This window comes from Puma concolor, chromosome C1, assembly GCF_028749965.1.
Source record: "Puma concolor isolate L17-30 chromosome C1, mPumCon1.1.hap2, whole genome shotgun sequence".
Lineage (NCBI taxonomy): Eukaryota > Metazoa > Chordata > Mammalia > Carnivora > Felidae > Puma > Puma concolor.
Window position 1 is genome coordinate 203241423 of NC_141674.1, and position 7670 is coordinate 203249092.

Sequence of the window (7670 nt, forward strand, 5' to 3'; positions counted from 1 at the left end):
TTTCTGTCATTCTGCAGTGACCACAATGTACCCAAATTTTCCAACTTGAGGAAACCCACTTCCACCCTGGGAAAACCCTTGGGCAGAAACCTTCAAGGACTCCTAAAGATGGGAGTGTGCCTTTGTCACCCATGACATTGGTCAAACCTGTTTGCCTCTGGGGTCCTTGGTTTCTGCATCTACACAGAGAGGAAGTCGGACCAGACTACCAAGGCCCCTTCCAAATGAGACAGTTTACAGGTCTGGAAGTTCCCAGCCCTCGTGGCTCCCTTCCCTGCCCTGCTTTAGACCCTGACTTCTCCCTCTTTCTTCTCAACTTCCTCACCCAGGCCCCCATACTCTCAGAGGAAAAGAATTAGAAGAAACAATCTGTACTACATAATCTGTGTCTAGCTGTTACTTGGGTAACTGCCTCCTGGGTGGGGATGGGATGGTCTTTGCATTTTAACAAGGCCCCACAGAGTTTCAGCGTCAGTCCAGCTAATAGCAGAAGGGAAGGTGAAAGGGAAAGGGAGATTCCTGGACACCTTTAGCTCACCTCTCCTGTCCCAGTGCCCTGCTTTTATGAATGACATGGTCCTAGAAACGCCTATTTCATAGAAGAGGAAAGGAGCCACTGTCTAGAACAAGTAGAAGAGAAAGAAGGAGAGACAGACCAGGGGGAACTGTAGCAAGACAAAGGAATGGAGCCAAAAGGCTTCTGTTTAGAAAAAGAACAGAGATGACGGGGGATGGCAGGTATATATCCGGCAGGTTGCCAGTCCTTCAAGATGTGGCTACGTGACCACAACATCTCTTGCTGTAGCAAGTCGCCTCTCATGCAGCCTCCAGGAGCCGCCATCATTGGTCGGTTGACAAGGGAGGTTGAGCCTACTCGCCCTCCATGAGGTTACACTCAGCAACTTCAGACTGTGGCACACCGAAGTCAGAAGAGAGCAGTACAGCAGCTCTGCCGTTCTGAGAATTATAACATCAATGGCCATCCTGGCACCTAATTACCAGAACCATCGTCAGACAGAGGGGTACGCGCACCACGTTCGTCTCAAATTCTAAGGGGTCATTTGAGGTAAATGCCACCTCGACAATGCTCCAGGTTCCCATGTAGTCTCCCCTTGAGAGCTTCCACTGGCAGAGAACTCATTACTTTTGTGTATACTTCATTGTCAGGCAGCAGGAAGGGTTTCCCTTGAGCTGAAGAAGAAGTTCCCTCTCTGTAACTTGGACCCACAAAGCCCAGCTCAGTCCTGTGGAACCACACAGGAGAAAAACATAAGCCCCTTCTTTGTGTCAGCCCTTTACAGCCCGATGTCACCTCCCGTGTCCCCACTGTCCCCTCTTCCATGACCAGGCATGCTTGCGTCCTTCGACTGTTCTTCATACAGCCAGGTTTCAAATCTACTCTGGGCTGGTACTTCTTGCAACTCTGGAGAGTTCCTCGGATTGTTTGAATTAGAGACAAAGGGTACTTTCCTCTCCCCATTTTGATTCAAAGCACTAAAACCTTTGCGACATCACGAGGCCATGTGATTGCCATGATCTTGGGTGTATCTCCTTTCTGAGCTTGAAGGAGTTTGAACTTCATAAACTCGCAGGCTCCTCCCACTTCTGCAAATATAACCAAGTATAACGTGCCATCTGCCGAGCCTGTATTCTTCAGGATTCTCCCCCACTGCGAGCTGCAGACCACCAGCCGTCGTGGGAGAAACAGAGGATTCTGCTATGAAGCCAGCACTCTTCCATGTAGAATGGTCCTACCTTTGCTCCTCTCTTGCCACATACATCCACCTACGGTTCTTTGGCAACTTCTGTTGTCCTCTAAGACAGCTTTCCATTTTAATCTAAGTTTCATCTTGAGGCAAACATTCAGAAACATCTTAAGAAACACGGAGATTTTGTCTCCAGGACTAGCTATGATCCAAGCGTGTAAGCTTTGATAGCTAGAAACTAGGATTGCTTCTTGGTCTTTTGGCTAAGCTCAAGTGTAGTATCTGTTCTTATCAGCTTAATAGCCAGGGGGTTGGTTTTAAAAAAAAAATCCTATTTTGGAGTGTTTAAATCAGATAGGGGACCTGAGAGAGATACTCAGTTTACTAACTAGCCTGGGCTATTTACAGACCTATGGAGGACCCACAAGATAAGTCCCAAAGCCTAAGACAGGCTCTGGACAGGGCCAAGGGGCCAGGAATATGGGAATGACAAGACAGGGACCTGAGCAGAGCCAAAAATTTCTCAAAAACCAGGGAGATAAAAAGTAGGAAAAAAAAGAGAGAGAGAGAGAAGTTATCTTTAGGATCATTCCTTTTATCTTCATGTGTCATTTGTTCCCAGCCTCTTCCCACTGCCTGCAACGGGGCCTGGCATATTTAGGTGTCGATAAATGTATGTGAAATAAATAAATTTCTAATCAAAACCTTGTTAATAGCTCTAGGCTTCCACCATTGGGTCATTTACACCACCAACATTTATTAAGCACCAACAGTGTTCAAGGCACTGTTGTCTAGACACTGAAGAATTTATAAGTAAATATGACATGAGCTCAGAGCTCAAGTTCCAGTAGGGTAGTTGAGATATTTACTCAAACGGCAGTAAGGGCACAAAGACGTGGTCAAGATAAGACAGGGCGGACGCTAAACATAGGAATATAAGGGAGGTGAGCAGAAAGGCTTCATGGGAAAGGACTCACTTCAACTTGTCTCCCTCTGTTAAACCTGAAGTCCGATATCCCCTCCTCAATTACAAGAACCCAGTCTGATATTCACACTAAAATTCTTAGACACGACTTTGCAGTCGGAGCTGGAGGGAGAACTTTTCCCATGGAGGGTCCTTGTTTCTGGCTCCATCTCCACTCCCTGGCAAGACCTCAGCCGGCGCTCCTCTGGACGACCCGCCCTATTGTAAACTTCTCCCTGGCAGCTCACCTTCTCTCTGGGCTTGCAACTGGGAATCTCATACCTGGCTGCAGCCAAAAGATTTCAGGAAATGGTGCTTTGGAAACACATCTTTTGAAACGAAAACAGATAAAGCAGCTGGCAGCGGAGCCAAGGAAAACTCTACTCTTTTCGAAAAGCAAGCAGTTTGTTGGCCCTGGAAACCTACCTGCCCTAAGCCACCACCACATCCTCTAATAAACGCACCAGCACACACAGACACACGTACACACAAACGCTCAGCGACTGGGTGGCACGGCACACCCTTGAAAACCTGAGAAACTCTCTTCCTGTGCTCTTCGTGGCTGCCAGAGCCTCCAGTCTGTCGAAATCCTAACCCACGAGGTCCGGGTCACACGCTTCCTTCTGGAGAAACCCTTATGGCTTCCTTCCCCCACAAGGCAGGCAATTTAAACAGAGTAGAGTGGAATTTTTGTAGGCATTTCTAAGTTCGACGCACTGTTGAGCAATCTTCACGCCCGAGCCACGAGGGTTTTGTTCCTAATTCAGTAAAGAGAAAAAGAAGAGAGGAGGGACCATTTCATCCACTAGGGTGGCTTTCGTAAGCTGACCCCCACTTTGGGGAAGGCAGCCGAACCCTACCAGGAAATGTCATTTAGGTAGTATCCCCTTGCCTGGCTGTACTGCACTCCAATTTCTAAAGTGCTTCCACTTGGCCGAGCCTCCCAACAGACCTGAGTAAATTGGCCAGGATGCTCCTCATGGCCCCGTGCAGATGACGACACCGATGAGCAGATGATGAGGGCCTTGCTCGAGCGCACGTAGGCAGGAAGCAGCCAACATGTTCTCCTGCCCTGCATCCAGGGCTCCGGCCGTCACCTCCTGCATCCTGCTCCTGCAGGGGCTCTTGGTGGCTCATAATTGGAACATCAGGTAACTCCACAACGTATTGAAATCCAGGCCCTCTGTATCCTGAGGCTAGCTGAGTTTCTTGGAAGCCCGCCTCCAACAGTGAAAGCACCCCAAATCACAGAATTGGATTACACATGTGGTTCTTTGAGTTTCTTTAAAGCAGCAGCACAAGTGTTTTCCCCTGGAAATTCAGAGCACACAGGGAACGTCCTCTCCCCAGTGTTTGCCCCTGACACCGTGGCAGGAGGAAAGAGTCTCTGTCTCTGTCTGTGTCTCTGTCTCCCCTCCTCGCCACTCTCCAGACGCTCTCATTTTCAGTTTCTCTTCATTTCTTGCTCTCTGTGTCTGAATCTCGAGGACAGCACAAACGGGAGATCCCGGCTGAGTGGAAAGCCCTGGCTAACTCTGGCATCCCATGACACGCTGGAATTACAGACGCCACACGGGGCCCCGGTTCTGGGAGCGGGTCGGCAGGTCCACACCAGAGCACAGACAGGGCTCTCTAACTAGGACCAGCCCCCATCTAGGCCTCAAAGTGAGACTCGGGTTGCAGGCAGGGGAGACATCTGACATTTGTGGAGCTGATGGCACACTAGACTTACAGCCTCTGGCCATACAAGAGACGAGATGCTGAAACTACCCCTCCCCCACGGGAAGACGAGCGAAGAGCCAAGTGGAAAAGCATGAGTATTTACTCAAGGGCAAATGGAGAGATACGCCCAGGGGAAGATGAGCCTCACATGAGTAAGAAAGGGATTAACCCCAAAGTGTCCAAGTGCCAGGGAGCCACTGAAGCTCTAAGAAGCTCTAAGAAGAGCCCCAGCGACCCATGGTCTACCCTACTGCTGGCCCAGGTGAAGGCAGGCCAAGAAGCAGAAGTGGGTATTTCTTTAGGATTAGTCTGTAAATCCCCCATTGTCAGGGCCCTTGGCCCCTGCTCGTGATAATCTGCTTCCCCTCCGTGCTGTAAGTTCTCCGAGGACAAGCTCTAAAACACCTTTGTAACCTCAGTATCTGGTATGGCACCTGGATTCTTACAAAATAAGAAATAAGTGAATAAAAGGAAGACAGGGGAAAAAAGAATGTCTCTGGTTTATGCTCCATTAGTAAAAGATGGGGAAACTTCTATCTCTCCATAAAGGTGGTCATCCCTCGTCCTTGTGATCAGTTTTAGAATGGTCAGTATCTTACAATGAGTTTTTGGAACTTCGTCTCTCCTTGCTGGAGGATGGATTTGGAAGCCAGACTCAAGGAGTTGTCTGGGTTTGTAGAGTGAGGTTTGATGGGGGACTTGAGGAAAGCCATGCGACTGGCTGTAGCCTTGAAGGCACTGGATGTCCCTTCAGGGATATTATTATCCAGAAAATGATGAGTTCTTAGGGTGGTGATTTGCCTGTTTGTTGTCAGATTCATTGCCAGCCCTGCTCTGTCCTGTTCTGCATCATAGGGGGCTGCCCCTCCCCCACTTGCCCCATTTCCCAAACTCCATTCCAACTGGCTTCTGATTTAAGGCCTGCCAAGGCCTCCCACTGGCCAAGGGAAGGGAAGGGAAGGGAAGGGAAGGGAAGGGCAGGGCAAGGAAGAAGCCCAGGTACTCCCCTCATTGCATGCTGCCAGCAACAGCTTACTCTCTTTTGGGGTCCCTCTTCCACCGGGAAGCCTCTCTGTCTACAATTCTAGCCTCTAAAATCTAGTAACACCACCTCCTCTCCCTGTCACCCCAGCCGTAGAGGTAGAAGTGGCATCCTGTCAATCTAGAGCTTGCTTCATCCCTGTGGCCCTTTAGTTCTATCAACCTTAATATATAGTTAATTTCCCATATTAAACTTCCTGTCTTGATCTACCTGACACTGGTTATGTTTTCCTGGAGGAACCTTGACCAATACAGCTACCATTTTATATGCACCTTTCTCAGCTCCTACTACTCTGCCTAAACCATGAGGAATTGAAAACTATATATAAGTTCAGTGAGGAAGGGTCTTGGGGTTCAATCAACTTCCTAAACTGGGTGACAACCCTGCTGGAGGAGCTCAGACAGTGGTTTGCCAGTAACTGTGTAACAATGGTTTGTCCAAGAGAGAAAACCCTTGATTTACGGCCAATCTGACTGTTGCCAATTTCCGTGGTAAGTATTCCCACCATGGCTGACCTAAGCTCCTAACACAATGTCACCGGACACGGACTTGGAAAGAAGCACACAATGAGGTTGAGATGCAGTCAGTTTGCTAGACATCTGAGAAGCAACTGTGATATGAACTGAGGAAGCTGAGCGAGAAGGGCGTATAAGCAAGTGTGAAACCGCTCTAAGTAACCCAGAGAACTTTGGGAGGCTGCAGACAGTAGAGAGAAGACTAGGAAGGGAGAAGCAGCAGCAAAGAGTCAACAAGTGACTCGTGAAGAAACGTCAAACGGGAACTTGGGGAGTGGAGTGGTAGGAAGTGGTATGCGACTTGTAAGCTGTAGTTCCCTCCAAAGGAGCTGTGGAATCAACAGTATAAGATTCCTTGTCGTTAATGTGCTGGGGAGTCGGCATCATTTGGGGGGATGCATGAAAGAGCGGAAGAAGCTGCCAAAGAAGGACCCAACCACAGGTGGGTTTCAATGGATCAGAGAGAAGTGTTGTCACAAGAGTTCTCAGAATTTCCATTCCGAAAGCATCATTTAACAGATGAGGAAACTTGAGCCAAGAGAGGCCACAGCCATCCAGGCAGACAGTGGTAGAACCCAGACTAAATCTCAGCTTTCCTGACAAGACCGTTCGTTCGTTCATTCATTCATTCATTCATTCAAACAAATATTGCTCAGCAGTGCAAGTATTGTGAGCATGCATTACAGACATGGTCCTTACCTTCAAGGACCTTACTAACCAGTGCCAGAAAGAAGGATTAAATAGCTTATCACAGTTTGTAACTACTTTTTCGTGTGATAAGGTCTGTGAAGGAAAATACAGGACACTTTGGTAGATCTTACATGAAGACCTAATTTAGGGCTGAGAGGTACAGGGAAGCATCTCTGGGGAACTATGACACTGAGATAGGATGAAGAACATGAGTCGATTAGGTAACGACCAGGGGAAAGACGTTCCAGGTGGAGGGACATCACATGCATTGGTTCTGTTTCAGGGTTTGAGTCCCAAATAAACACCACTTATATAGCGGGCCTTATCTTTCATTGCCGGACAGCCCCCAAATGTGCTGAAACCTATAAGCCTATAAGTTACCTGAAGCAAGATGATAAAACTCTGTCTCAATACAGTATCTTAAATTTAAGTGTAAAGATGAGAGCACGACTGGTTTTTACCGTATGTTTTGGAATGAAAAGTGGTGCCGTGAGCCTGAGCAGCGTCACCTGGAATACTTCACCTCGCCCAGTCACTGTACCCCACGAACCCACACCCAAATGAAGTCTCCGCCTCTCTCTGTGACGAAAACTAAGGCAAAACAACATATCCACCAGACCATGTCCTTGGACTTTTTACCTGCTGAAGCCCACTGGTGATGTCCCTGTGTTTTTCCTGGTTGACTGAAGTAGATAACTCCTGGGGAGCACACAAGTTCCTGGATCAAGGGCCCACTCCCGTATCTCCCTGCAGGGGTGAAAGCTGTGGTCCAACCCTTCCTCTTGGGTTTTGGACTCCTCCCCCCAAACGCTTTCCCCTCCAACTGGATCTTCTGAGGCTGAGAGGAGATATTCAATCTCACCCTCATTTTCATGTTGAGTGGGTCCACCATACCATACTTCTCCATCAGTTGTTCTCTTTTTTTACTTTCAAGTATCAACTTCAGCAACGTTTACCTTCAGTGTCTTCCACAACCCGTCCAGCCCTTGACTTGGGACAGAAAAACACTATCACCACTACATCTCAGACAA

General features: G+C 48.3%; 1 pseudogene; it reads left to right on the top strand.

The window, feature by feature from the left end:
• The first annotated feature begins 1949 nt into the window (after window positions 1–1949).
• On the top strand, window positions 1950–2113 carry LOC112848980 (U2 spliceosomal RNA; annotated as a pseudogene).
• The last annotated feature ends 5557 nt before the right edge of the window (window positions 2114–7670 follow it).